Below are 25,518 nucleotides of genomic sequence, written 5' to 3'. Positions count from 1 at the left end.
CAATTCGTCTCCCTCTGCCAGGCTCGGACTAAATTCCCGTACTTTTCCTATCTTTCTCTATTTCAAGACTTTCGACTGTGGGTAGGATTTTCCTTGACCCATCTCAGTACCAATTCGATTCACATTTATTCATTCTTTTTCAATTGGTCTCCCTACATCAGGCTCAGACCAAATATATCTACTGGTATTACTTCTCAGCTGGATACCTTACAGAGACCTTTGATAGAGCACCCACGCAGTGCTGGATCACTCCATCAAAGGTAGTGTAGCTTGCTTTAAAGTTCAATCACTCATCAGCAGTTTAACTTCACTCTTGTCTCTTATCACACGGGTTTTAACAATATTTGTTCCAGCACTCGCCATACAATGTTGCTGCTTGCAACCTTGGCTGCAACACAGACCAGTTTTGTATCGGGCTCCCCAACTCACTGGCTGTGATGACTTCACTGATTCCGCTTTGTTCTTGGAGCCAAGGAAGGTAACACAGTGGCTGGTGATTCTCCCCGCTTTGATTACTGATCCAGGAGGGCCCGGTTATCTACGGCACACAAAGCAGGATTCTTCAGCCTGATTTCCTGGTTTTATGCTTTCTATTCTTGAGGTCTATGGAAAGTAATGGTTCCCTATCGAAAAGGTCAAGGGAATTTCCCTCCTTCGGTTTTTCTGTCTTGCCCCTCTTGATTAGCTATTATCTTGAAACTGCTGTTTCTTCATGTGCTTTGCCTTACTCAGAGTGTGCTCTCATGCTCTGCCTTTTATCCATGCTGGGAAGTGTAATGGAAGTCAGGTGTGAGCGATTGTCGATAATTGCCTGACCTCGCTCGACCATAGTATTGGGACATGTCAGGTACGCGGCTCAGGTGTTAGTCTGTGTTCAAGGGGATACCGAGTCTCACCATCTGATGTCCCACTCCCCGAAGAACCCTCACCTAGCTGATCATCCCGCAGTGGTCCACCCACAGGAACTGCATCCAAAATCGATGGCTAAGTCTGGGCCGCCTGGATGACAGATCGCTGGGGACTAGTGTGTAAGACACCTTTTGGTTTCTCACAAGACCCATCCATTATTTCTTTACTTGGAAATCCAGGAGTACGTATAGTGTTGGAAGGATTGTTTTATGCAGCACTTGCCCAATATTACCGTTGTAGGGCTTGAATTAACACACACTAACTCAATAACAACACTTTATTTTAGGCTTTTCAGCAGTAATTTATAGACACATGGAGCATCACAAGACAACAAGATGGCAAATGTAATACAAACTGTTGTGATAATGTTTTGTGCTTATTGCTTTTTCTACTTCTTTACACACCTTGTTTTACCAAGATTGTTTTTTGCACATGAACAAGCTTCAAACCCAACTAATGTGACCCCAATCCATGCTGTCACATAAGCCATATCCAGGCAGGCAATAAGCACTGCTAAAAAAGTAAAAAGAGTTAAGTGTAGTTCAGGGGTAGATTTCAATCAGGTACATTCATACATAACTAATGCAGCCCATATATCAAATAACATGTGGTATAGCCACATGACTAAGGTGGGGAAACAAATGACAACAGAGAGCTGATCTCTCATCCCCTATGCCATGATTGGTTCCAGAACATTCTTGAAAACTGAAATTCCAGCGGCAAGAGCACAATTCCTCATACATATATCACTTTACACCACAAGAGGTCGATTTCAAGGGAAGCAAGTAACACTAAGGTGGATGTCCAAGAAAACGTTTCCATATGAAGATAACTATATAAAGATTCAAGAAATGTTAGACAATTACTGGAATACAGATAGAAGTAGAGAATACAACACAGAATGACCACGCAGAGAAGAAGTACAGCCAGTGACACAGAAGGAGTTACAGTGTCCGAAGACAGGGCACCTAGAGATAGGATACATGGCAGGATATTGGGAAAGACAGCAGATGTTGATGTATGGACAAGTATACACCTCAGAAGGATGGAAAGAGGGAGTAGTTGGGAGCAAAGCACATGCTCTCCTAACAGTTTCCGTGGAAGTAGTACAGCAGGAAAATGAAAAGTGCTTCAAGGAATGGGACGCGGGTGTCAAATTGCTCACATGGGCAGAAAACGAAACAGGACCCATAAAGCTCAACTATGAAGAACCATGAGGAGAAGTAGAGGTTGGGGAGAATGAAGGATGCAGATTTCAAAGATACCAGGCATGAAGGTCAGAACAGCTGTGCTAATGGACCACTACTGAGCATGTGAGTCGAAAGCATACCTGCAGCTGCCCGCAACTGGGGGGAATATGCTCACTCGTACATCTGAATACCCCAACATTAGTAGTGCCTAAAAATGGAAGGATACCCTAAGATGCACAACAATGAAAGAAAGACACGGTCTGCAGAACTGACAAGGACAAAAAGATGGAACTATGCCTCGTCAGGCATGGAAAAGGCCTTGGATGTGATAGCACCAGAATAGAGGCTGTTCAGCAGAACTGAGATGTTCTTTGCATCTATTGTTCCAGCAGTAAAGACAAGCACAAATGACAAATGGATCAAGATAACATGTTGCAGACGTTGCAGACAATAAATTCAACCGCCAACCGTCAAAGGGTTCAACCCCATCAAGGAAAAGCTGAGAGCGGTAAGACTGATGGCCCTCCGGAACAGATATTTTTTGGATCTCTTCACAGCCATGGAAGGAGGCGTATGCGCTAAGATTGGGCCTTCCTACTGTACATTTGTTCCTGCCATATGTTCCTGCTAATGACAAGATAATGGGATGCTGGTAGAGGCCATCACCAGGCTTTCTGAAGTTCATGCGAAGATGGGGGCAGAAGCAAAGAATGTTGGAAAAGATGAAGGTTGGCTGTCATACATATTCTCATGGATGCCAACATGGAAGGCCAATGGACTGAAAGTATTAGCAGCAGCATTAATACTAGTGTTGCTAGCACTTTGTGTCATCCGGATAATAATAGCGCAGTATAGAAAAACAACTAAGAAGACTTTGGGAATAAAGGTGCTGATTGACGCAGAAACAGAAGAAGATAAGGAGACAAAAGCAAGAAATGCATTAAAAACACAACTGACACAGTGTCCTCTGTTCGAGTATCCATACAACACCCATGAATATTGGGGAAAATGGGTTTGGTGCACCCCTGATGGTGTGACTTCAGTTATATCACATGGAGCCTGGATGACCATGCCAAGTACTATGGAAATCTCAGAGGGATAACGAAAGTGTGACTCCCTAAACCACAGATGAGTAGAGAGAATCATGTAGGTAGTGTGGTCGACTCATTGACTAAAGTGGGGGCTGTAGATGAGGGGCCAAATCTGACCCTCACGACTCTCGACATGTAGACAGCAAAACAGTACACGTGCCTCACTCTTAGGCCCATAACCGCAATCATCAATGCATTGCAGGTGTGAAAATCAATATTCTCTTAGACAACCATTCACACCATACCCAATTGATGATTTAGATGACATGGAACTGTCATCAATCGATCAGTTTCGACTGACTGGGAAACCAGAAACCAATGACATAATCACTGACATCACAACTTACCCGGCTTATATAATAAGCACATATCCATCCATTCATGAAACATCTCGGACCTGCACTAGTTGATTGCATATAGGGGCAGAACACATGCTTATGAACCACTTAGGCAGAGTACAAACACATAAACATATCTCTATATTCATATATTTTTCCAAAGCTGAACCACAAGATGCAAAGAATCCATATATCTAGCTTGAACGTGCTTGACTGCTATTCACATGGAGAAACGATAAGCAATCCACGAAACGTTATAGGTCTCTGAAACATACAATAAAGGAGAGACAGAGGCTCACTGCACAGACAAGCTGAAATTATGGCTGAAGCTCAAGGCAATTAGAAACAGGACACTCAGCCATGGACAAGGTGAAGCTGGAAAATTCCAGCTACCGAGATAGTGAGCCACCTGCAAAAACTCAGGCTAAAATCCTCATAATTACAGATCAGAGGGCTTCATTTCATGGTCTCGACACACGTGACCAAGACTGAGACAACTGTTCCCAGAGAACCAGAGAGGAGAAGATACAAGTGTTGCGAAAAGAGGAGAAGATTCAACATTTGAATCCTTCCGTCCCCTGTACACTGTCTTGTGTTGGCTAAACCAACTACTGTAATCTATAAACTAAGTCTAACAAAATGTAAGCAGTAATAATTATTTCCACACAAAAGTCTTGTAAAACAATAATGTATAGATATATTTTCACAAAGTACAATTTCAAGAAGAAAAACAGTTTGAGAAGGAAATGTATAGAAGAAATATTGGCAGTGGTCCATTCTCAGTGGCGACGCATTTCGAGGAGAGAGTCCTCTTCTTCATAGGCCTAAATGGACTGTAAAAGAAATTAAGTTGAATTTGAGCAGAATACTGTCATACAATACTTTGAGTGTACTAGGTTATCCATACATAGTTAAACATTTTTTTTGGAGCAGTTTGTGATAACCCTAACAATTCCTTATATATGTTTTACACCAACAAGACTGAGAATTTTATTTAACAATAAAAGATTGCCTGTCACATATGGTTGGTATTAACAATAATGGGAAAACAACTAGACTCATTCTCAAACGGATATACTGAACAGTAAGGAGCGGTGGGAAGTGCCCAAACCTCAGTGGATGAGCCTCAGAGATATCAAAGACAACCCTGTGTTAAAATTAAAGCAAACGGTCAAGGGACTTGAAAAAACGTTAATTACCTGGTTGACGAATAGGTGAAACTACGTATTGGGGACAGGTCCCTGAAAAACAATGGCAAAGGTCTTGGTTAGGCAGCATGGAAAGCAATGCCGTGATATAGAAAAAGTGGTTCCACTCTAAAAGGTAAGTGTAGCTTGCTGATCAGCTACATCTGGGAAAAGACGTAATATAGAAAGCACTAATGTAAAGTGAGGTGACTGACATGGATTAAGCAAAGATCATAGACAGAGTAGCATGGGAGTTTAAAGTAGACATGAATCTCAAGTGACAGTAGGGAATCCACAAATAAGTGAGAGAATAAAAGAGCTCAGAAAAACGTAAGCCAAGTGGATGAAGAGAAAGGGGTAACTGACGACTCTCAGGAGGTAGGTAAAAATAACTCTACCTATAAATATTCAACAAAAGATATCCACTTCAATAAAAGGTGCAATGAACTGCAGAGACCATGACATATCACAGGAATCAGGAATAAATAAGAAAGACTGTAGAAGGGGATAAAAAATAAGAAATACAAAAAGAGTAAAAGTTGGAAAATGAAGACCAGAGTGTTAAGCAGTTATGAATACAAAAGGGTACAGTAGAGACAGCGACATACCCGATAGTTATAATGCACGAATCAAGGAAATGCAGTCAGAAAAATCAGGTACACGATTAGTTCACGGTAGTGAAGTAGGCAGGATGCTCACTTCCATGTGAAAACCTCAAGTCAACATTCAAATCGTGGGAATTGCAACTTGTGTGGAGGCTGGGAAAGAATAGAAAGAACAGAGTTCAAAACAATTATAGAATACTTTGTAGAGGATCCCTAGCGCAGAGATAACCAGTGAAGGAGCCTACATGGGGCAGAGTTCTACAGAGCGTGAGCAGGAATTGAACGGAACGCATCGGTGTCCGTCTCCACAGTAACACTGAATGCCATTTTAGAAAAGGTTAAAAAGTATAGAGCATTTGATGTCTTTTCCGATTGTGACTGAATAAGGGAAAGAAATAGAGATAGGACAAGCAGTCTAATGCTAATTCTCGAGCGGGGGCCATATTGTAGTGAAACAAGGGTAAATATGCATAAATGGAATGTAGAAAAGTTTGCGAAAGATTAAGGAAGCCTATTAGATATATCAAGGGGGGTCGTGATGTATTAGTCATGAGAAGATGGTAAATAGGAAAATTAGAGCAAGATCAAAAAAAGATACAAAAACCGGGCCAAACCACATCAGGATGGTTCAGCTAACTCAGGGAACAGCAGTGACAGGAGTATAGGGGAACCGATAAAGAAACTTGTGCCACAACAGCTAAGCACTTCAAACCAGACTGAAGGATTCAACCCAAAACAGTAATCAAACATCACAGATAATTAACAAACCAACACACTCAGGTACTTTTTTAGACATAAGAGAAAGGCCAGGAGAAGCAAAAAAAACAGCCCAGAAAAAAGAACAAATAGATTATGTAAATTTGGTGATGAATATTTCCAGTAAAACACTTACTAGTGGCCAACTGAACACACTGAACAAAGGATTATCCTTTGTCCTGACATGTAACACCTCGTTTTTTTGATGAGAAGGTTTGTCTACACAGATTACTAAGAAAAGTAAGGTTGAAAATGTTCTTTTATTCACAACCTATAATGGAACTCCAAACTCCTACTGATGATTCACGAGAAATGCGTCAAAAGAGCTCTTTTGACCCTCAAATTCAAAATTCGGTGTTGAATCTTTTTGAAAAAAATTACTATCAGACCTCAGCAGAATTAATTACAAGAGGAACACCCCGTTGAATATTACAAATAGTCAACTTGAGCACATAGAAAATATGGCAAAAGATGGATCGCTAACCATCAAACCTGCTGATAAGGGAGGAGCCATTGTTGTAATGGATACCTCATTCTACATTAAGAAATGTTTAGATCTACCTAGTGATGAGGCAACACACATCAAACTAGACAGGGACCCCATTCTTGAGATCAAGTCACTAATTATGAAGACACTTGAGAAAGCAAAAGATATTCACTGGATTAGTGATAACACATTTGAATATTTGGTCAATAAACATCCGATTACATCCGTATTTTACAGATTGCCAAAGCTCCACAAGGATCGCCTTAATCCACCACTGAGGCCCATAGTTGCCGGGAATGAAAACAGTTTTGATCCCCTGGCAGTCTATCTAGACATGCTACTTCAACCTCTTGTACAAGAAACTCCTACTTATCTAAAGTACACTACAGATGTCCTTAATTGTTTGAAAGAAATCACAGCTATCAACTCAGACTGTATTCTGTTTAGTCGTGATGTTTGTAGTCTCTACATCCCAATACCTCATGGAGAAGGACTTAAAGTGGTTGAATGGCTACTTCTCAATACAGCTAACCTCAGAGGTGATGCTCAATTTGTCATTGAACAATTGAACATTATACTATACAACAGTTACTTCCACTTTCTAGGAAAATACTATTTGCAGATCGGTGGAACTTCCATGGGCTCGTCCATGGCGTCTATGTATGCAAACACCTTTATGTTTAAATTTGAAAATGACTATGTACTAAATCACCATAAGTGGTCAGTTTATATACTTATTTGGAAATGTTTAATTGATGACATTTCCGGGGTATGGTGTGGTACACACGAAGAGCTTGAATCATTCTTTACATATATGAAGTCAGTCCACTCAAGGATCAAATTTACTATGGAAATTGGTAAGCCCTCTTTGCAATTTTTAGATGTCAACCTTGAGACTGCCAATGGAAATATCATCACCAATATTTATCTTAAACCGACAGATGCTAACAATCTATTACATTTCTCTAGTTTTCACCCTAAAGCCATGCTACAAAGTCTCCTGTTTAGCCAAATCCTGAGGCTCAAAAGAATTATTTCAGAGCCCGATGGCCTTGATACTGAGTGCTCTATGCTCATTGAAAAATGTAAACAAAGAGTGTACCCAGATGATGTAATGAACAATGCCAAGACCAGCTCCCTTAACGTTACAAGAATTGACCTATTGAAACCCAAATCTCGTGAGAAAGATATTCCCCTACTATTCATATCTATGTTTTCCCGGCAGAGTTTCCAAATCAGTAAGAGTATTAAAAAACAATGGGAAATCCTAAACAATGACCCGTCACTCCTTAGATTGTTACCCAAGGCTCCAATGATGTGCTTCAAGAGAGGTAATAACCTGAGGGACAAACTGATTAAGGCTGAAAGACCATCAAAGGAGAATGAACAATAATTTTTTATGACACAGAAAAAGGGCACTTATCCGTGCCTAAGTTGCACACATTGCAGGGCAATATGCTGTCTCACCCTCAGACGAGCAAGAAAATAAAGCTCTGTGATTACTCTACCTGTATGACACCGGGTGTTGTGTATACGATTAAATGCCCTTGTGGTAAACTATATGTAAGCCAAACTATGAGACCAGCTAAGGAATATTGGACAGAACATAAGTCTAACATACGTTTCAACAATCAATGCTCGCAAGTAGCAAGACGCTTTAAAACCCAACACCACACCATCGCACAGATGAGATTTCAGATCATTGAAGTTATTAAGAAACCTCAACGAGGATGTGACTACCATTCCCTCCTCCTTCAGAGAAAATTATTCTGGATTAATTTTCTGGATACCGTCTACCTGTATGACACCGGGTGTTGTGTATACGATTAAATGCCCTTGTGGTAAACTATATGTAAGCCAAACTATGAGACCAGCTAAGGAATATTGGACAGAACATAAGTCTAACATACGTTTCAACAATCAATGCTCGCAAGTAGCAAGACGCTTTAAAACCCAACACCACACCATCGCACAGATGAGATTTCAGATCATTGAAGTTATTAAGAAACCTCAACGAGGATGTGACTACCATTCCCTCCTCCTTCAGAGAAAATTATTCTGGATTAATTTTCTGGATACCGTCCAACCCAAGGGGTTGAACGAGGAGCACTCACTTCAATTGCTTCCTATAGGATTATTGTCAGGGTTTAGGCTTATTTAATGTTTATTCTGTGATTTGAATTCCAAGCAGTAATTGACGATTGATGCAAATTAGATGAATATTTTATGCACTTTTTTGTGAATCATGTTAGAGTTTGTGACCTATATATCTCTTTATCATTATTTGTATCACTTACTGTCTTCATTGTCCATTTGAATTACATTTTTGAATATACCAGGATGCTAAATCTACATATAACGTTGATGAATACTGTCACTAATGTGATGTTACCAACCTTTATTGAATATGTATGTACAAAAAGTGAACATCCATTGTGGATGTAGCTTCTTAATATCCAAGACAAGATACTTTAATATCAGGCCATGCCCTTCTTTGGGCTATGTCTTCACTGTCATTTATATATTTTTTTACCCCTCATCTTTTATCTTTTTTTGATCTTGCTTTAATTTTTCTACTTACCATCTTCCCATGACTAATATATCACGACCCCCCTTGATATATCTAATAGGCTTCCCAATCTTTCACAAACCTTTCTACATTCCATTTATGCGTATTTACTCTTGTTTCACTAAAATAGGGTCCCCACTCGAGATTATGCGGTAGACTGCTTGTCCTCTCTCTATTTCTTTCCCTAATTCAGTCACAATCGGAAACGACGTCACATGCTCTATACTTTTTAACCTTTTCCAAAATGGCACTCGGCGTTACCGTGGAGACGGACGCTGATGCTTTCCTTTCAGTTCCTGCTCGCGCTCTGTCAAACTCTGCCCCAGCTAGACTCCCTCGCGGGTTATATCTAGGCTAGGGATCCTCTACAAAGTATTCTATAATTGTTTTGAACTCCGTTCTTTCTTTTCGTTCCCAGCCTCCGCACTAGTTGAAATTCCTTCGATTTGGATGTTGATTCGAGGTTTTCACGTGGAAGTGAGCATCCTGCCTACTTCACTACCATGTACTAATCGTGTACCTGATTTTTCTAAACACATTTTCTTGATGCATGCATTATAACTATCGTGGTATGTCGCTGTCTCTTCAGTAGCCTTTTGTATTCATAACTGCTTAACACTCTGGACTTCATTTTCCAACTTTTACTCTTTTTTATTTCTTATTTTTTATCCCCTTCTACAGTCTTTCTTGTTGATACCGGATTCCTGTGTGGCTTATGTTTTTCTCAACTCTTTTATTCTCTCACTTATTTGTGGATTCCCTAATGTCACTTGAGATTCATGTCTACTTTAAAATCCCATTCTACTCTGTCTATGATCTTTACTTAATCCATATGGCAGTCACCTCACTTTACATTAGTGCTTTCTATGTTACGTCTTTTCCCAGATATAGCTGATCAGCAAGCTACACTTACCTTTTAGAGAGGCACCGCTTTTTCTATATCACAGCGTTGCCTTCCACGCTGCCTAACCAGAACCTTCGCCATTTCTTTTCTAGGACCTGTACCCAACACGCAGTTTCACCTATTCGGCAATCAGGTAATTAACATTTTTTCGAGTCCCTTGTCTGTTTGCTTTCATTTTAACACAGGGTTGTCTTTGATATCTATGAGGCTCATCCACTGAGGTTTGGGCACTTCCCGCCGCTCCTTACTTTTCAGTATACCCATTTGAGAATGAGTCTAGTTGTTTTCCCATTATTGTTAATACCAACCATATGTGACAGGCAATCTTTTATTGTTAAATACAATTCTCCGTCTTGTTGGTGTAAAACTTATATAAGGAATTGTTAGGGTTATCGCAAACCGCTCCAAAGAAAATTGTTTAAGTATGTATGGATAACCTAGTACACTAGAAGTATTGTATGACAGTACTCTGCTCATATTCAACTTAATTTCTTTTACAGTCCGTTTAGGCCTATGAAGAAGAGGACTCTCTCCTCGAAACCCGTCGCCACTGAGAACGGACCACTGCCAAAATTTCTTCTATACATTTCCTTCTCAAACTGTTTTTTTTCTTAAAATTGTACTTTGTGAAAATATATCTATACATTATTGTTTTACAAGACTTTTGTGTGGAAATCATTATTACAGCTTACATTTTGTTAGACTTAGTTTATAGATTACAGTAGTTGGTTTAACCAACACAAGACAGTATGCAAGGGACGGGAGGATTCAAATGTTGAATCTTCTCCTCTTTTCGTGTTATCTGTAGGGGTCTTGTGCCAAGACCTCAGTACCTCCCCCGCACCTTAAGAACTCATATATATTTACTATTTTTATCCAAAAACCTTATACCTCAAATTCTTTAATTAGGAGTGCACCATTACTGCATTCTCAAGATACAAGTGTTGCCCACGATTCATTAACTGACTGCACACTCACAGGCTTGGGTGATCAGAGAATAACATTAGGGAATTCTGCACGCCTCCTTGTTCTTTCTCATTACCGTGAAGAGGTACTTTCAGTCTGAGAACTGTCTAGGGATCAAGGGCTGGAAGGACAAATTCTTCCCACTCCAAATTCACCTTTCATGTGGGGATGTAATTTCTTTGTAAGGGCCAATGGTCTTTTGGCGATCTTGCAACATTGTAGACGGGTGCTAGTAGAGGTGATCCTAGGAGGAGCCACTGGATATGGCTAACCAATCACAAAACTGACCTATGCATTTTTTATATATACTTGCCCAAACTGACTAATGTAAACGTCTGATAGGATTTTGGGAGGGAATGATGGATTTGTGACGTTACACCGGGATAAACCCGGGTGACACATGCTTGTAAGCTGAGAGTTCTAGATGAACCTTGTTTTTCTGGTGTGATCCCTGTCATGTTCATTTGCTAAATAAAGCACAGCAATCTTGCCCCATGGCTGAGTCTTCCATTCTTGTGGCTGAGAGTTTCTGAGGGGCCCAAGTGTATTCTGCTAATAAACGGTGTAACTGGTAAAGCACTAAAAAAAAGTACAAACTGAGGATGCCCACCTAAAATCGAATTTGCCAGAAAGCACTAAAAAGCAGTACAAAATGGAGGATGCACAGGTGGAAGCACAACTAGATTCAAATTTTCCAGATAGCATTAAATAGCAGTACAAAATGGAGGATGCACAGTTGGAAAGCACACCTAAAATCACATTTGCCAGAAAGCACTAACAAGCAGTACCACATGGTAGATGCACAGTTGGAAAGCACACCTAGATTCGAATTTGCCAGAAAGCACAAAAAAGCAGTAAAAAATGGAGGATGCACAATTGGAAAGCACACCTAGATTCTTATTTGCCACACAGCACAAAAAAAGCTGTATACAATGATGGATACACAGCAGGAAAGCACACCTGAGAATCAAAATTGAGTTTTACATTGTTTGTTGTTTTTGGAGCAGGGATTTGGAAAACAGCAGAGAGCATTCAGTAAGAGGTACACCAAGATGCATATTTCAATTGGTGCAGAGATTAGAGTTTATAGTTAGGCAGGTAGGGAAAGGAGCAGGAAACAACCAAAGAAGTCAGAGTGTACAAGGGAGGTCTGTGGTCGATACCAATGTGATCCATATTGCTTAATAGAGCAAATAAAAAGGCAGCATTTTGTTTGTGGTCAAAGCGTGCAGTAGTCCTAGTCAGTGTGAATCTTTTGGGAGTGGTGCCAATAGACAAAGGGTCTTGGTGAAGCGGCAGGGAGAGGTGCCCCCTCCAGCTCCGTAGTGGGGCCTATGTGTTGGCCTTTGTGCTGGGGCCAGCTCTCACCTGCCAGCTCCCAATAAGCCAGATGAAGCCAGCAGTAGCCAGTCAGGCTTAGGTATTCATGGTGTCCTGGCAAGTGTAAGTGATTTCAATATGGCACTTCACCTAAGTCAATGCCCAGCGTGTAATGCACAACTGAAATCCTTATTTATTTTGTGTCTAAAAGTTTGTTTATTCTGAACAATGTACCACTCATATCACACCCCTCTCCTGTAACCCCCCGGTCACACTGAACAAGTAATCAGGCTGGTTTGCAAAGTTAAAATATTTATCTATGTATTCACAATATAATCACACTATGTTTAATGGGTATACAAGGATCACCAATGGGGTGGTGTAACACTAAGCAATCTATTTAATCACAAGGAGTAATAGTGAGCAAAATAATTCAGCACAGAAATAATACTTTGGTGTGTGTGCAGAACAGATAGCATTACGGTTACTATTTCCACCTGCACACCCCTCAACCCCCCCAAGAGTCAATGCAAAGAGATGGGAGGAGAGAGAGCAGGTATTCAGGAAAGCAGAATTCAAACAAAATGTCAATCCCAATTTCCCCCCAGCAAACACAAGAGAGAAACAGAACTGATTGGCAAACTGTCAAAATGATTTTAAAGTTATCTGAGAATGGATTGGGTAAAACACAAAATATGGTTTAAATGACTGAAATTGTTCAAAATCTAATGGGAGCCACTTTAGATAGTTGCAGACAAACACTAGCAATGATTTGATACCAATAAGCAATGTGCAAACTTAAAACTGAGGTCAGGTGCAATCTAAAGCTGTTTCACATGTGTACTATTTTGTCAAAACTAAAATTTGCGGCAAACTTTTCCGCGCGCAGTAATCGCGATCGCGGGAGAACGACATGGATTTGGAATACTGTGGAAATTTTGTTTCTAGCATAAAAGTTGAGGAAGTTATGGATGTTTTTGTGGAGGTCGTTTTTCTGAGATAGGCGCAAGAATGGGAAAACAGGGATGAACTTTTCAAAGATAAATGGGATTTCGTTTACACTAGGTTATGACTGTAGAAAAAGAGAATGCCACACTGAATCTCCATCAATCATGGCCAGTGACCCTTCATGTGGTGGATAATCAATTTCTTTCTCCTAACAATATCAGGTTCTAAATACAAGAGAGGATGGGTTTAGATAGGGATTGGACTATGGACAGTACCTAATCTAGTGACACAGTTCTATTCTATAGATACTCACTATATGGGTTTCAAACAGAACCGTCAGGGATTCTGGTCAGGGATTCTTGTTCTGGCACAGACTGCTGGGCACACCGGACTGGACTGGGTCTGCAATCAGCAAGGCGCTCTGGTCACCACACGACAGGGCTGAACAGGATCGGCAAAGCTCATCTGGATTGGGTCTTTTGATTCTGGTCATAATTCTTTTAGAAGGAAAGCAGTTACAGCACAGCCCGGCTGTTTCTTTTGTTGCCCTTAGGTTTCTGGGGTGAATTCTGGTTTCTGGGATTTGAAGTCCTAGCTGAGAATGGTTCAGCTATAGAATGGGCCTTTCTGCTTGCCAAGTTTCTGGAGTCTGGAGCAAGGAAGATGTCAAATTCTCGAACAGGGTGCTCCGCCAGCAATCGGTTAGTGGGTGAATCTGTGTGTCCTCAGCTGTCTCTATTTATGCTTATAATTAGGGGGTGTGTATGCTGGATTATCCTAAGCGCGCCCCCTAGGCAGGCTATTGGCTAGAGTCTCCTCTCTCCCTTGATTGGAGGAGAAAATAGGGTGTCACCATGATGATGTGGGTTTATGAGTCAGAGAATCCTCCCCTTGCCTTTTGAACATAAAATCTACTTTTAGTGCAATACATATTTACAAATGTGCAACCTCTCTAACAATAACATATATAGATTACATATTTTGTAGGCCAGATACTCTTCCAAGCCTCGTCGCTGTGGGATCTTGTGTCTACTTTTGACAGAATTTTGCCCTTTTTGACCGGAACACATGGTCCAATTTTGGAGCAAATTTCCACAAATATGCGCGTTGTATATGGGCATAAGCGTGTGAAGTGTCATACTTTTGACATAACTACATTTGGATAAAACCATAATTTCCACTGTTACTTCCCAGAACATAGCACAGACTCCTGGCTCTTCTTAAGATGTGCAGCCAAAAATTAGATTCATAAGTCTGGGGTTTATATATTTTTTCACAATTTTACACAGTAAATTATTAGTGTTTTTAAAAATGTGCTTTTTGTCCTTGTGAATCAACATATGGTTGTCTGTCGCCGCCTCCTTCCTCTTCTTGCATCTCGGGAGCAATCTCGTCCCATTTCCTTCTGGCAGAGGCCATTTACAATCCTTCCTAATTAGCATCTCCTTGAGATGGAGGAAGTCCATTGTCCCCTTCCCACAGCAGCCCAAATTCTCCTCCCACCCCTTAATCATCACATGGGTGTGAGTTCCTGGTGGAGAGAGAGGCCTGGCCTTTGTGGGGGAAGTTGTTATACTGATTTGGCTTTGCGTCAGGCTCAAATTCAAATGTCATTTTGTTGCATTTTTTTCTTGTTTTAAAATAAACTTTGACTTTCCAAACAAACAGCTAGAACACTTATTTCAGCTTCTAAACCATGAGATTTAAATAGTGACAACCTAGGTTACTCTCAATAACAGGTCACTTAAATTTCAGACATTAGATTTCAGTTGCACAAGTTTAAATCCTTATGATGCAATCTACTGACAGCTGTCATACAGGCAGCCACGGGTGCTGCGCCCAGATTTTGACAGATTTCACAGGCAGGCACATTTTTGCTGTGAATGTTTTGATGACAAATTCAGCTTTTCAGGACATTGTCTGTTCATAATGATTTCTTGAACTAAGTGACTTGTAGCACCCCGCAAGAACATGGATGTTTGATGGTGTTTTGTGCCAGAATTCTGCAGTTTCAGCAACCAAGAAAAGGGATTTAAATTTAAGATTTTTGATTTCTTTCAGAAAGCACTGCTTTTCCTCTGTGCTCCATTTTTACTTGTTGTGAAGCCCAGTGACTTGTTTCAGGAGTGAGATCTCCGTTCTACCACTGACAACATGCATTGTAGATTTGACAGCCATCTTTTTGTGCTTTGTAGAGTGCCATTTTCATAGGTTTTGGCGTGCACAGGGGTTTTGCGGCCATTTTGATAATTCTGGCACCACCAGAACACAGTGAAGCCACAGGGCAGAGCATAAGTGCATTAATACATCCCACACAAGGATTGTGGAGTGAAGAAGTGCGTCCATCTTCAAGCAGGAAACAAACATTCCATGTAATGAGTTTATATGAAGTTCTCTATGTACTTTTTTAAAATTCAGTCACTAAATGGATTTAAATGCCACTATGAACCTGGCAGCCATCTGCCAGAGTGATGAATATTGCACACAAAGCATTTCTTGCATGCTCCCGTGCAATGTTCCAGAGCTGGTTTACCTCGTGGATAAAGTTCAGCAAGCCTCAGGCATCTGTGCTGCTGTTTCAGTCAGGTTAGAGGGGGCGCAGCCTGCAAGCAACACACAAGTAGAGCCGGAGAAAAGAAAGACATGAGGCCAGACAGGGGCCTTTGTGTGGGCCTTCGTGCTGGGCTCTGACTTTCGCCTGCCGGCTCCTGCTAGGCCAGAAGAAACCAGCAGTAGCCAATCAGGCTTTGGCATTCTTGGCATCATGGCAACTATCGTGGAGTGAAGAAGTGTGGCCATCTTCAAGCAGTAAAGAAACGTTGCATGCAATGAGCTTCTGTGAAGAGCTCCATGTGCTTTTGAAAATTCAAGCAGTAAATGGATTTAAATGCCACTATGAACCAGGTGGTCTTCAGCCAGAATGATGAATATTGCACAGAAATCATTCTGTGCCTGTTTCCACACGATGTTCCCAAGCTGGCTTACCTCGTGGATTAGATTTAGCAAGCCTCAGGGATCTGTGCTGCTATTGCTGTCATGTGAGAGCAAGTGCAGCCTCCGACCACCACCCAAGGAGAGCAGGAGATAAGGTGAAAAGCAGAGTATATGTCTGTATCCGGAGCCAGTAAAGATTGGAGTCATTTATTGAATTGATTGATTGATAGTTTATTTGTATAGTGCTTATACACAATGTATTTGAAATCACTTCGAGGCAAGGGAGGGAGCAAGGGAAAATACAGTTACATTCCTACAAGGCCTTCAGACATTAAGAATGTGAAATTACTATTCTACTGGGCCTGCCGACATTTCAGATAGTGCAAGAGCTATGACAAAGATATGGAGGATAGGGGTGTGGGGTAGGATATAAGACAGAAAAGCAACTATCGTACTAGGCCGGACAACATTTCTGGTAGAGCCGGAGAGTTGAAGACAAACAGCTACTATCATACTAGGTCAGATGACAATTTTGGATAGATTAAGAACTATGACAGGGATAAGGAGTGGACAGGGAGGAGAGGGGTCAGACAATCAACTTTCGTACTAGGCCTGACGACATTTCTGGTAGAGCCAGAGAGTTGACACGAGGTGCAGTGAGGGGGGGAGGAGGGAGGAGGAGAGGAACAAAACAAGCAACTATCGTACTAGGCCTGAAGACATTTCAGGTAGAGCTGAAAGGGGAGGAAACAAACAAGGAGAGAGGGGGAGGAGGACAAACATCTACTATTGTACTAGGTCAGATGGCAATATAGGATAGAGTAAGACCTATGACAGGGATAAGGAGGGGAGTTGGGGGTAGGAGATGGGACAGACAAGCAACTATCGTACTAGGCCTGACAACATTTCTGGTAGAGCCGGAGAGTTGACACAAGGTGCAGGGAGAGGGAGCGGAGGTAGGAGGAGAGGAACAAAACAAGCAACTATGATGCTAGGCCTGACAACATTTCAGGTAGTGCTGGAAGGCAAGTAAACAAACAAGGAGGGAGGGAGGGGAGACAAACCGCTACTATCATACTAGATTAGAGCTGGTGCAGCCTCAGGGATCCGTGCTGCTCTTGCTGTCATGTGAGAGCGGGTGCTGCCTCTGACCACCACCCAAGGAAAGCAGGAGAAAAGGCAAAAAACACATTATACGTCTGTATCCGGAGCCAGAAAATATTGGATACTTTTATTGACTTGATTGATTGATTGATAGTTTATTTGTATAGCACCTATACACAATGTGTTTCAAAGTGCTTCAAGGCAAGGGAGGGAGCAAGGGAAAATACAGTGACATTCCTACCAGGACTTGAGACATTAGGAGTGTGAAATTACTATCGTACTAGGCCTGGCGACATTTCAGATAGTGTAAGAGCTATGACAAATATAAGGAGGAGAGGGGGATAGGAGATGAGGCAGAAAAGCAACTACCATACTAGGCCTGACAACATTTCTGGTAGAGCCGGAGAGCAGACCTCAGGGATCTGTGCTGCTGTTGCAGTTAGGTGAGAGCGGGGCAGCCTGCGACAACCACACAAGCAGAGCAGGAGAAAAGAAAGACATGAGGTCAGACAGGGGCCTTTGTGTGGGCCTTCATGCTGGGGGCTGACTATCGCCTGCCAGCTCCTGATAGGCCAGAAGAAACCAGAAGTAGCCAATCAGGGTTAGGCATTTTGGTATCATGTCAACTATCGCTGAGTAAAGAAGTGTGGCCGTCACCAAGCAGGAAACAAACATTGGATTCAATGAGCTCATGTGAAGTGCTCCATGTGCTTTTTACAATTCAGGCACTAAATGGATTTAAATGACACTATGAACCTGGTGGTCGTCGGCCAGAGTGATGAATATTGCACACGAAGCATTCTGTGAGCATTTCCGTGCAATGTTCCCAAGCTGGCTTACCTTGTGGATTAAATTCAGCAGGCCTCAGGCATACATGTTGCTGTTGCTGTCATATGAGAGCAGGTGCAGACTCAGACCACCACCATAGGAGAGCTGGTGAAAAGGGGAAAGTAAAAGGGAGCCAGTAAATATTGGATGCTTTTATTGACTTCATGAAGCATTACCCTAGCTAGATATTCTGTTTCGAATCCAGCATCCCTTTTGCCTACCCAACAAGATGGAGAGCCACATGACTCCACCTCTTATGATTATGTGTCAGTAAATAACTGCCTGGTGATGCCCTGTAACAACATCTCTGATGTGCTGCTACTCGACTCAGACCTCAATTACTTTGAGGATGGGTCATCTTTTAGAAATCAGAATGGGCAGGTGACCACAGTTATCAGCCTTGGCCGATTTCTTACATTATTTTATACAGAGTTACTTCCTGCATTGTTTTGACTGGCAGAATATATGCATCACTTTCCTCTTATGTGGTTCGAGCTTGGTTGTTTGTCAGCAAAATCATTACCACAGCTGATAGGACCATTCAATGCCTGATGTCCTGCATATTTAACAAATGAAATCCTTTCAGGCAGCGTTATAGCATCCAAGAGTGCCATCACATATTGACTATTTTTATAGGCATGCCGGTTGAGGTCATGAAACCTCTCTGCTTCCAGAGCTGCCCAAAGTCATGGGCTACGCCAAAAGCATTCCACAAATCTTTGTAAATGTGAACTGACTGTTGAGGCACTAAATAACAAGCCCTTGTAAGGGCTCCTAGCTCGGCTACTTGTGTCAATGTCACGTGGGGTAATTTTCCACTTCTTACCACCTCCCCTGAGGCACATACTGCATTTTTATTTATTTATTGGGTATTTATAATGCACCTATATACATTGTATTTCGAGGCGCAACAAGACAAGAGGGAGGGGGAAAACAGGGAGGACAAAACAAAAGCGATCCTAATAGTCCTTGTGACATTCAGATTTAAGAGAGTGCAGGGGAGAGAAGAGGGGGGAAAGTGCCGATGGCCTGTGAGAAAAACAAGTGCCAGGAGAGGCCAAGTGGACAAAGCCAAGGAAAAGCAGAGTGTAGTGGAAGGAAGGTACATGAGCTAAGTGTGAGGTAAGGGGCTGGGAGGGCTACAGGGTTCAGGCATGGCCTGGATAGTGGAGGGGCGTCCCGAAAAGGGCAGGTGCAGGTTGAGCAGATTTATGGGAGTTCAAGTATAGGGGTAGACTGGATTAGAGGGGCCTGGTGCCCTGTAAGACTCTGTAGTCCCACTGGGGAAAAGGACTATGACTAACCCCACTGGAATGAATGATGTGCATCCTTCCCTGGTGACTTGAACAGAACTTATCTGAGAACTGTGCCTGTTAGTCCATAACAGAGGGACAGAGTCCTGGCATGTAACTTTAAGTACTGATTATTAATATGAAATGATGTATATTTATTTATTCGCTGTATTTTCAAGTTGTTTGTCTTTGGATGTACTTTTATGGCCCAAGGCTGGAAATAAAGTTATTGCGCCTCATTATAAGTGTACCAGTCCCGAAACCCATGGTGCCTGTAAGCCTACCGGCACTGTTGTTTCTGGACCAGCACACTAAGAGTTTGCCTGCTGGAGCTGCTGTGCCCAATAGGGCAGATCCTGCTGGACACAGCGGCCATGGTAGGCAAGCCGTAACAGAAGCACCAGTAACAGTGCCGGTGCTCCCATGTTCCTCATTCCCACTGAGTCCTACGGAACTCAATGGGAATGGGGAATGGCAATTTACTGGTGCATGACTTTCTGGAATGCTGGGGTTGTAATCTACCTGTGTTACCAGAAAGCCAGGCGCCGGTAAATCTTACAAGTCCGGGGGCAGCCCGCTGGTAGCACCAGCATGATTACCACTGGACTTGTAATGAGGCCCATTGACTGACTGCCTGATGCTTTTGTGCAGACGATTTTAGCTATGAAGAATTTGACTAACTTGCTAACATTTTCCAAGGTTAGAGCTTGACCATGGTATAAGAAATGCTGGGTGGTACGTTGGCAAGTATAAACCTGCGACTTGAACGGGCCCTGGGAACGCAGGGTGGACCTTTGGTTGGGATTTATATCATGGCCAGCCAAATGTCCAGTCAGGGTAGGTTCCTATTCCCTGTCAGACTGTTCCTAATTGCATGAGTGATGAGGATTACCTCTAAGCTCTAAACACCAAATTTGAGGAACCCACAGTGACACTACAACCTAACCTTAGAGATAGAGGTTTGTTTATTACTACAACTAACATACCTACTACTACTGGAAGATTAAATATTGATTACCCTGAGCCTTCAAATATTTCTGCTATGATGTTTTACTTTTACAATGTCCTTTTTACCAGGAGGAGGAACAAGATGATCACCAAACGGGTCTACTGGTATAAGCAATGACCCAGAACCACGGTGGTAACAGCCTGGTGTGGACTTGGTGGGAATGCGACCTTTGCATCAGATGTAGTGGACCTACCCATGGCCATCTATAGCGTTGTGGGGCCAGAGTATTCTGAATTAGAAGATCTCAGCACTATTTTAGGGAGAAGTAGGAAAAGACAATACATTTAGGGCCTGATTCACAGAAGTGTTTTATAATGGTGCAATCCCACAGTAAAATGTTCTGTGAATCAGGCTCTTGGAGTTCTATGTATAGAGGATTTTAGACGGAAGGTGTGGTACTCAAGCAGTGGAGCTGTGCTCTAATTCATCAGAGGCCCAGTGTCAGTTTTCAGGGAATTTAGATAATATAATATGTACGATGATTCAACATTTGAAGATGAATATAGAAGATTGTATGAATTATAGGCAAGTCAATAACACAGGTTGTGGTATAGTAAGGTGTCAAATTTAGACCAGACTGGATAGGCGTAGCAGGTTTTGAATGCAATGATAGTCACTGTCTTGTTTACTGTTTCCCTATCTGCTTTTCAGGTTACTACCCTTTACCGAAACTGCACATTGGGGGCTTGAATCCGGTTAGAGCAACAGCAAGACAAGTTGTTTGAAAGATGACAGAAAAGAGAAGTCATTGTTAAAATGTGGAATGTGACTAATACCGCACCTGCAACATGGGGAATATACAAAGGGTCAGATTTAGAAGTTCGGGTAGACCGACTTGAAAAAGCCACCAGGCGCATATCTGGGACAGAGCTTCCCAGCAATTAGGCACCTGTTAGGGAGTTGCACGTTATTCATACCATTAGGCAGTTAACTAAAGAAGCCCTTCAATGACTGATGAGGGTGTGCTGGAAGCAGGCAAACATTGAGTGGTATATGTTGTATTAGCGGGTTTAGGACTACCTGAACATGCAGCTGGTATCTATCAGAGAAGACAGGTTACATGACTGCTGGCCCAGATTATTGAAAAATGACACAGGGGTACCTGAGCAGTTACCGCTATAGAGAAATGTCTAAAAGTATAGTAGCTGGTACTGTAAAGTGAAGGAGTTCTACTTTACAGCATAGGGTCCAATGAAAAGACTGTGAGCATTGACAAGAATAAAACTGCCTGTGCACTGGATGCAACTAGCAATCGGTCACCCACAACAGCATTTGGGTGGTTAAATCATCTGGCATCGCTTCTCAATACCTTTTCTCTGCCCAGGGGATGATCCCTAATGTGTGGTTTAGTACTGGCTCAAATTAGAAACTATCGCCTTTGCATCCCCCACAGTTGCAATGTTTAAATACGCTAGATGAAGGACAGATTGTGCTGGTAGGAAACAGGGTGTGTTGGAAAGAATAAGGGGCTGGATACATTAGATTGGTGTCTAGAATTGGTATATCCAACAGAATCATATATTCATTTCACGATACATATAGGAAGTAAGCAGCTTATTTCTTACTGGCCAGCTACAGAGAGACGAATGGTAAAGTTGCATGTTGAGTTTTTGAATGGATGGCCTAAGTTGGGTTGAAGGTTTGGAGGAAGTAGAGGAAGTTATTAGACAATTGACAGATATTTCAAAGAATTTACAGGTTCTAGAAACAGACTATAATGAGAAGAAACATGCACTTGAAGTGGGTCACAGTATTGCTACTATCTGTACTACAGAAGATATCTTATGTGCCATGAATCAAGAAGTGTCTGGGCAACCTTACATTATTACCACCAGTTTCCTTCTCATGACATGTTCTCTTCTCTTGGCAGGGGACTATATGTTGCTATTGGCGGTGCTGTCACCAACAAGGACCTGTAGTAATGAATAATGGACTCTTCAGCTTACCTCGCCTTCGGTCAGTCCCTGATCAATGTGCATCTTTCTCCCCTTCACAAATTCATCAGGAAACTCGAATTTACAGAAAGAATGTGTGCATTTACAGAGCATAACCAGGATAAGTTATGAAAATAAAAAGTCTAACCTCGAAATAATGTAGATATAGATGGTTCACCAACACACATGAACAGTTGGACTGAACCATAGATGAGGAACTTGTGGTAGAACTCCCTGTGCAAAAAAAAAAAAAACACACGTGAATTTGGGTATGGAGAATACTGGGTAAGTAAGGAAAGAGTTTGTTTAGTTGTGCGGTAAGTGCAAAAGGGGGGTCTCAAAACGTTCGAAACCCACCAGGGGAGAGGGGATGATCTGTGACATGAAAGTCCCGTAAAGGCACAAGATAATGTGCAGATTTTGTGTAGGTAAATGATGATGTTGGGAGGGAAAGTCTTGTTCATTTATGGAATATTTCACCAAGTATTAGATGCCTGAACCATCTGTAAACATTATCCAATGCTTGGCATGTATTTGTTCCTTTTTATTATAGGTGCTAGCTGTCCCCAGCCACGCATTGCTGTGGCTCAGTCTGGTTAAATGGAACAGAAAGAAAAGAGAAAGAGCAAAATAACCCCCCTCCCCTACTCCCTCACCCCCCATAATCCAGTATTCAGGTATATAGTCTTTCCCCCTCTCAGTGGTGCCAGTGGCAGAGGCAGAGATTCCAGTTCCAGTCCCTCCTTGCTTGGAGTCCGGGTTTTGTGCCCCTGCTAATCCCTCTTCATGGGTCAGAGTTTGCATTGTGCTACCCTGCCTGCTGGAGGATACACACAGCATGGAACGATACTTAGCTCAGTCAGTGTTCCTCAGCCCTCTGCCATGAGCATTATAGCTCTTGGCAGTTGCTGCACCCATCAGCCAAATTAATACATTCAAAAATGAGATGTGCGCGATTGGCGTGCTTGCAACCGTGCATCCTCAAGTCTGGCTGCACGTTGCTCTGCTGCTTCCTCAGCACGTATTTGAGCCATTCTAAATCAGAAACATTGAAATGGAATCATAACATATTTAGTATAGCGTGTGTTGCTTTTACGCCCAACAGATGGCGCTGTTTTTCCCAAAAAACATAAACAGGGTAATTCGAAGAATTCAGTGCACAAGTGGCGCACGCGGCTGGCGCACAGTGTGCGCGTGCGACTTTCTGCGCCAGCCGCGTGCACTAAAATCCATTTCCGCGCACAGTGTATTCATGGATTTTAGCTTCCAAAAATAGCCATGGCGCAGAGTGGCGCAGCGACCCTGCAGCAGCGCCAGTTATGCCCCCAACCCCTCCCCGTGCGCCATGCACAGCGCACAAATCCCGTACATGGTGCACAGGCCCCCAACCACGAAAACGCCTGTAAAACTCCCCGTGCACCCCTCCAAATACACGTACCCCGCTGCACGGGGAGTCTCACACGCGATTGGAGCAGGTACGTGTATAACTGGGGTTCGCGGGAAGTTTCACACGCGATTGGAGCGGGGTACGTGTATTTTGGGGGTGCGCGGGAAGTTTCACACGCGATATGCCCTGTGCGAGTGGGGTACATGCATTACTGGGGTGCGCGGGAACTTTCACACGCGATAGGCCCTGTGCCAGTGGGGTACGTGTATTTCGGGGTTCACGGGAAGTTTCACACGTGATTGGAGCGGGCTACGTGTATTTCGTGGGTGCGCTGGAAGTTTCACATGCGATTGGAACGGGGTACGTGTATAACTGGAGTTTGCGTGATGTTTCACATGCGATTGGAGCGGGGTACGTGTATAACTGGGATGCGTGGGAAGTTTCACACGCGATTGGAGCAGGGTACGTGTATTACTGGGGTTCGCGGGAAGTTTCACATGCAATAGGCCGTGTGCGAGTGGGGTACGTGTATTACTGGGGTGTGCGGGAACTTTCACAAGCGATTGAAGCAGGGCATGTGTATTTCATGGGTGCGCTGGAACTTTCACACGCGATAGGCCCTGTGCCAGTGGGGTACGTGTATTTCGGGGGTTTGCGGGAAGTTTCACACGTGATTGGAGTGGTCTACGTGTATTTCGTGGGTGCGCTGGAAGTTTCACACGCGATTGGAGCGGGTTACGTCTATAATGGGGGTTTGCGGGATGTTTCACACGCGATTGGAGTGGGGTATGTGTATAACTGGGGTGCGCGGGAAGTTTCACACGCGATTGGAGCAGGGTATGTGCATTACTGGGGTTCGCGGGAAGTTTCACACACAATAGGCCGTGTGCGAGTGGGGTACGTGTATTACTGGGTTGTGCGGGAACTTTCACAAGCGATTGGAGCAGGGCACGTGTATTTTGTGGGTGCGCTAGAAGTTTCACATGCGATAGGCCCTGTGCCAGTGGGGTACGTGTAATACTGGGGTGCGCGAGAAGTTTCACATACGATTGGCCCAGTGCGAGCGGGGTACGTGTATTATGGGGGTGCGCGGGAAGTTTCACACGCGATTGGCCCAGTGCGAGCGGGATACGTGTATTACGGGGGTGCGCGGGAAGTTTCACACGCGATTGGCCCAGTGCGAGCAGGGTACGTTTATTTCGGGGGTGCGCGGTAAGTTTCACAAGCGATTACGCTGTCAGAGCGGGGTACGTGTATCCAGTGGGGTGCGTGTGGAGTCCCACACGTTAATTAGCACTGTAGGTCCTCCCAGGTGTCCCCTCTACCCCCTCCATGGCCCCTGCAGGCAGCCCACACCACAGGGGACTACCCTGCAACCCTGGTCATGTGCCGCAGCCAGTCCATCCACCATGGGCATGCCCCCAAGCCATGCCACATGTCACCTTGCACTAGTGATCACCAACTCATGTCCCCCAGCACCCCCAGCAGTCAGGGACACCTGCCAGCAGGCCCCCACTTATGTCCCCCAGCACCCCCACCCCCCAGCAGTCAGGGGCACCTGCCAGCAGGCCCCCACTCATGTCCCACTCATGTCCCCCAGCACCCCCACCCCGCAGCAGTCAGGGGCACCTGCCAGCAGGCCACCACTCATGTCCCCCAGCACCCCCACCCCCCAGCAGTCAGGGGCACCTGCCAGCAGGCCCCCACTCATGTCCCCTAGCACCCCCACCCCTCAGCAGTCAGGGGCACCTGCCAGCAGG

Source organism: Ambystoma mexicanum, chromosome 1p, assembly GCF_040938575.1.
Source record: "Ambystoma mexicanum isolate Mex_15411 chromosome 1p, UKY_AmexF1_1, whole genome shotgun sequence".
In the NCBI taxonomy this organism is placed as follows: domain Eukaryota; kingdom Metazoa; phylum Chordata; class Amphibia; order Caudata; family Ambystomatidae; genus Ambystoma; species Ambystoma mexicanum.
This window is presented reverse-complemented; position numbering follows the sequence as displayed.